This window comes from Vulpes vulpes, chromosome 6, assembly GCF_048418805.1.
Source record: "Vulpes vulpes isolate BD-2025 chromosome 6, VulVul3, whole genome shotgun sequence".
In the NCBI taxonomy this organism is placed as follows: domain Eukaryota; kingdom Metazoa; phylum Chordata; class Mammalia; order Carnivora; family Canidae; genus Vulpes; species Vulpes vulpes.
The window spans coordinates 31,773,877-31,780,561 of NC_132785.1; the positions used below are offsets into that span (position 1 = coordinate 31,773,877).

General features: G+C 36.1%; 1 pseudogene; it reads left to right on the plus strand.

Moving 5' to 3' along the window:
• Positions 1–5,772: 5,772 nt before the first annotated feature.
• LOC112907197 (elongin-C pseudogene) lies at positions 5,773–6,100 on the plus strand (annotated as a pseudogene).
• The last annotated feature ends 585 nt before the right edge of the window (positions 6,101–6,685 follow it).

Here is a 6,685-nt window from a genome sequence, read left to right on the forward strand (position 1 = left end):
TAAGTGTCATCAATCAATATTCAATTTTTAATTATTTTTAAATATTTTATCATGTAAGTTAGATTATCTCTCTTTCAAAGTGAATATGAAAATAGCACACCTTTATTGCTCCCCAAGAATTCTCCATCAATTATCACAAATCCAAAAGAAAAATCCTGGTTCTGACTAGTAAGGGTTCCTTTGCTCCCTATAATCATAATATCACCTACATTACAGTTTACTTAACACTTTGCTTAACCAGCCTAATATCCATTTAGAGTCAAAGACATCACACCTACTTTGCCAGTCACATTAAAAGAATCATTCTTACCACATCTGTTTTAGCATAATTTATGCTAAATTATTTTTGAAAGTAAGAAAATAAAAAGATGAAAAAATTCTGTGTCCACAAACACCAGGAAACTTCTCCTTTTCCCCATTCACCTCTCAAAAGGCACATTCATACATGTATCCCAGACTTGGCCTGGAAGCTCATCACACACCCTCTGAAGCTCATCCTTGAACCATAGATTTAAAACTCCTTCTTTAATTCAGAGGGTGAAAAACACAAGACAATAGTACAAAACTTGTGACAAGTGAACTATTATACAGGGATTTCTAGAAACTTCTGTTGCTTGACAGAATTGACTCATTCTTTCAACAAAAACTTATTGAGCTACTACAGTAGCTTTACAGTAGGTCCTTAGAACTTAAATATGGCCCCTTTAGGTAAAGGGTTTTTGTAAATAAAAGAGGGAGAGAGGAAGGGACTATGTCCTTTTTCCCCATTATAATAATAATATCAATGTATTCCTTAATAGGGGACAGTTTGGGCATATGTATTCAAAGCCTTAAAATTCTACTTGTAAGAATTTGTCAACACTCACATATGTGCAAAAATCCAGATGTATGAAAGTGCTGTTGCTGTATTTGTCCTAACAAATGAAAAAAAATAGCCTAAGTCCATTAATAAAACACTGACTTTATCAAATTTGATACTTTTTGATACATTCATACATTCATGCCATCATCCATTCATCCATGTGATACATTCATACCATCATTACTATGTGGCCAGGAAAAAATCATGAGTTGGATCTATGTGTTCTAAACTAAAAGAAGCTCCAAATGTATTTTAATTTTATAAAATACAGGTAGAGAATAAAGCATATACATCCATTTGTAAAAAAAAAAAAAAATACATACTACATGTACTTGCTTACACAGACTATTTCCTGAAGGTACCAAAAGAAATGCTTAACAGTGGTTGCCTATGGGGAGAAGTAAGAGTCTTGGGTAAAAGAAGAATCTACTTTTCATTGTATAATATTTGAAATTTTACGATGGGTATACATTGCTTTTTTTAAATAATAAAGATAAACTAGCTGAAAAAGTGATTAGGAGTCTTTTATGCATGTGTTTGGCCTGGAGATCCTAGGTCTAAGAAGTTTCCTAAGAAAATCATTAATAGGTACATATGTTTACAGGATTGGTTCAGTAGAAAAAAAAAGCATAGGAATTATATATCCACTGGTTAGAGACTATTAAATAAATAGTGTTTTCTTTTAAAAATAAAAACTTCCTAGCCACAAATAATAATGTTTTGGAAATATGTTTATGGAGATGGAAATGTTTTTAATTAAGTATTATTTAAATTAAAAAGACAAAAATGTTATGTATATATGTATATGTGTGTGCACACATATATGTATGTTAATGGTAATTACTAGGTAAAAAGATTATGAATGCTTTCATTCTCTCCAGCATGACTACTTACTGTGTTTTCTCAATTTTTTATATCAAAGCATTTTAATGCACATTTGAGTAATGAAATAATTTTCATTGTTTGAGTAATAAAAGGAGGCATTACAGTATAATAACATCTCCCACTAGCAAAATTGTATTAATAAACACAATTTGAAAAATAAATAAATGAATAGATAGATAGATAGATAGATAGATTAATAATAAACACAATTTGGTTCTGGAATTAACAAGTAATCTTTGGGTGACAGAGGTCAGAAGCCCAAGATAAAAGGACTAAAGATGGACATGGTGAGACCGAGCATTGTTGTAGGATGTGGCATAGCCTAAGGTGAGGACCCATATGAGGAATCTTGGACCACAGAGCCATTGTGAGGTGAATGTTAGCCCTGGTGGGAAGAAGAGAGAATTGAGAACAGAGGTCACAAGAGGAGGGCAAGCCCTAGATGGTGGTAATGGTGGTGGTGGTTTGACTTGATTTGTTCTTTATTCAGTGTTGTATATGACATACAATACTATGTATGTTTAAGATGTCCCACATATTGAGTTAATATTTTTGTCTTGCAATATGATTGCCACAGTAGTGTTAGCTAGCACCTCTATCACTTTACATAATTATCATTTCTTCTAGTGTTGGAAACACTTAAAATCTAGTCTCTTAGCAAGTTTAATGTTTATAATACAGTTTTGTTGAAGGGTTTTTAAAGTATTCAATGAAGTTTGCACTAGCAAGCATCAAATATTACCCTGAGTAACATGAAAGAATCCAGGCTTAGCTGGCATTACCCTCACATGGAGCTTCATCTGACCCAAGAGTTGCTTTACCTGAGATTAGGTCTCTCACAGAAGGTGTTCTACAATCACTAAATAAATGGCATATTTTCTTTTCTTTTTCACCTGATATTTTCCAAGAGCTAAGCTACAAACTTGATTTCTGACCTGAGAAAATGCAAAGAACTCTTTTCTTTAAAAAGTTATTTTGCTTGGCAGACACGTATCTCTAAGCTCTGGCAAATCTACTTAAACCTGCTATTTGGAGATTCATAAAACTTGAATAAGTCAAATTTGTTCTGTGGGCATTTTATCCCTCAATCAACCTTCAAGATTGTTTTATTTCTTCTCCTCTTTTAATCCGTGTAAAGGATTGGGAAGAAATACACTTTAAGTTTAGGTCCTTCTCTCTTCTCAAAACTCATAAATCAAAATAGAAACAAATATTTTCTGGATTTCTTCACACTCCTCCCCTCTTGGCAATATTTATCGAATATGCAGACTGTGCACACAGCTTACTCTCCCAGACACAATAAGAGATATAGTAGAAGTATCCCCTTCTAAAATGCACCCAAAGAGAAAAAGCACATGCTCCACAGTTATATGCCAAGGAAGCCTCTAAAGCACTATTAAAAGAATTGTACCCTGTGTATGGGTTCAGGTATGTTCAATCTAAGACTGTTGGAGATTCCCTATCAGAGGACAAGTAGGAGCCCAGGACAAAATCAAATTTTGAATGGCATTTGTAATCTGGTTTCTGAAAAGATTCTCATACAGAAAATAAGCAGAGAATTTAAAAAATCGATAACAACAAAAAACTCCAGAATAGGGCAGCCCCGGCGGCTCAGCGGTTTAGCGCCGCCTTCAGCCCAGGGCCTGATCCTGGAGACCCAGGATCGGGTCCTCCATTGGGCTCCCTGCATGGAGCCTGCTTCTCTCTCTCTCTCTCTCTCTCTCTCTCTCTCTCTCTCTCTCTGTCTCTCATGAATAAATAAGTTTTTTAAAAACTCCAGAATATATTTGGTGCCAAGTGCTAAATAGTATCATATGAAAAGTAGTATCATAGGAATGACAAGAGTGAGATTATTCAGGCTGGGAGGTTTTTTCCTTGCTTCACTGAAGTCTAGCATGCATTTAGTAAAATGCACTGCTCTATTTAGAGTATAGCTCAAAAGAATCTTGCATGTGTATACAGTCCTGCAACCAACAACCAGATCAAACCCAGAACATTCCAGCACCCCAGAAGTCTCCCTCTTACTTCTTCCCGTCAGTGCACATCTTCACCAGTCAGTGATCACTTCCCAAAGTTGATCACTATTCTGCCTTCTGCCAGGCAAGGGAGCTTGGTGAAGAAAATAACCCTCCAGTATGTCAAGAAAGAAGCTAATTCCAGAAATGTCTGAAGGAGACTGTAACAAGATGCCAGCACCAGTGTTGTGTTAGGGAATATGTTTGTACATTCTCCTCCTCAGCCTTGATGCCACTCCCTCCATCAACAATGCCAGCTATTTCTGATTCCTTCCAGAACCAGCTGGGAGGTCCTCTCTAGAAGCCTTTCTATCCCGCCTGGGGCAGGGAACTGAATTCACTTTGTGCTCCAGAGCTCCCTGTGTTAAGCTCTATTAAAACCACGACTGTGCCATTTGTTTGTAATTGTTTATCTGGCTAGCTTCAAATCTGTTCCTTAAGACCAGAAATCCCACTTTATTTTTGTATCCTCAAGTCCTAGCAGTCACATGTAAAATAACACATTTGTTCAGTATATTTTGTTTCAAAACTGAATTAGTTGAAGTGTGGGCCATTAAGCTAGTGATTAAAAGACTTGGTCCTAGTTCTTATCCTTCCACCAATATTGGAAGACGAGAAAAAAAGTACATGCACATTTTCTGTTTCCTTGTACTACCCTAGGTTCCTACAAATTAAATTTTTTATTATTTTTTAAATTTATTTTACTATAGTCACACACAGAGAGAGAGGCAGAGACACAGGCAGAGGGAGAAGCAGGCTCCATGCACCGGGAGCCCGACGTGGGATTCGATCCCGGATCTCCAGGATCGCGCCTTGGGCCAAAGGCAGGTGCTAAACCGCTGCGCCCCCCAGGGATCCCCCAAATTAAATTTTATGATAATGCTCACTGATATGCTTCCAAGGGCTCAGACTACTTCCTGGCACTTAATAAGCCCTTAATAGATATTTGCTGAAAGAGTGAGTGAATGAATAAATGAATGAATGAACGAACGAATGAATGAATGAATGAATGAAAAGAGTAAAAGAATGAATGAATAGAAAGCTCTCCTTCAAAGAGTGCTATAAGATCATGCCTCCTTGGTCTCTCAATTCTGGTTTACTTAAGTTGTAATAGGATATAAATATCCAGATAGTTACATAATACACTAAACATAAAATCAAACCTGATGGAGCAAGAAGTCTATGTGTTATTTATTTTGAAAAGAGTATCATTGTCATTGTATTCCTGCAATTTCTACACTTCCAGATATTATGAATGAACAACACTGGATAATTTGGGTAATTTCCACAGGGCCAAGTCAGGCATCCGTAACTCCTTTCAATTTGGGGAAGAATTTGGACTAACAGAAATATTCACTTATTTTTTTAACTCCTTGATTTTGCGCTCTCTCTCTCTCTCTCTCTCTCTCTTTCTTTCCTCCACCCCATCATATTTATCCTTTCTTATAAAGGCTTATTGCCATTTCCCAAATCATTCCTGCAAACCTTCGAAGTATACAAAGCTAGTTTCTCCCCATGAGGGTGGCCAGCTCAGCATGTGTCTTATTGTGACCCTGTATCTCCTCTCATCCTGTCCCCATCTTGCCACACCATACCTAGGTTCCCATCCAAGCACCTCAGGAATTTCTATTCCATTGGAGAAAATATCCCTAAATCTTTAACTGTAAGATCCATCGGCATCTTTGGTTGAATCGGTATCTGCCCTCCTGATTGTAAGTGTAGCTTTTCCTCATACACACAGAGTCCCCAGATTTCTGAGTCAGGAAACAGATCCAGAGGTCTCTAGTTCAGCCTGCTGATTTAGAAGACTGTGGTTCCCTTCTCCACTTCATGGCACTGGCTCCATTCCCAAGATTTATATAGTGGCTCTGTCTCCATTCTTGTTTGCCTCCAGTTTGTTCTCCACCTTGCTGCTAGAGTGACCCCCAAATCTAATTTCTGACAAGAAACTATTGAATTTTCTAGGGCAATGAAACAGACTTTCACAAGAACATAACAGACAGAGAGAAAAAATTCTATGGAGGTATGAAGGGCTGTGATGCCATGTATGTTGAGTTGATGTCTTCTGACAGTCATAAATCTATTGTAAAAAAAAAAAAAAAAGACTATATCCCAACATCAGGAACAATAAGAGCCATGTTGAGTGACCCAGTTCAGTTGTGGAAAACGGAGCCATCAAAGTTCATTTTAGAACAATCCCTTCATATGTGCTATTAAATGTACTTATTTCACCTACGAAATTTGCCAGACTAACAGCTCCACTGAGAATGCCAAATTCCCAATTGTACTTAAAATTACATTGGAACTGCAAATGGCTGTGAACTTCCTAGGTTGTTAAATAAAATATCATCTAATAAACTGTTAATTTCTTTTACCATTCAATTCTCATAGTTAAAAATTCTTTTGTATTTGTTATTGCCTGTTGCAGATGAGAACTATAAAGTGCACTGAAAAGGAGGTTCCTGTCAGAGTAGAAATTTGTTCCCTGCATAAACCAATTAGAGGCATTTCACAAACTATAAAATAAATTAATATATCAATTTCTGGATGCCTACATCTTATCTTTTTGATTAGACTTTTTAAACTACTTTAGTAACCATAAAGTAAATGCCATAAATTAAGTTTAAATGTGCAACTACATGTAAATATGGGAACTACATAATGATGTGCTTTTAGTGTTTTTTTCCAGTTGTGAATTTGTACAGTTATGACTAGCTCTTCTCAAATTATGTAAATATTTAAGAATAAATATGTCTTAACTTAGTTAAAATATTGGTCCCTATGACACTCAGATATACAAGAAGCTCTTTCCTATGCATCATTTGATGAAAATAAAAAAGCATATGCTCTTTCGCACTCTCTCTCTCTCTCTCACTTTCTCTCTCAAATAAAAATAAAATCTTAAAAAGAAAAAAAGCATGGT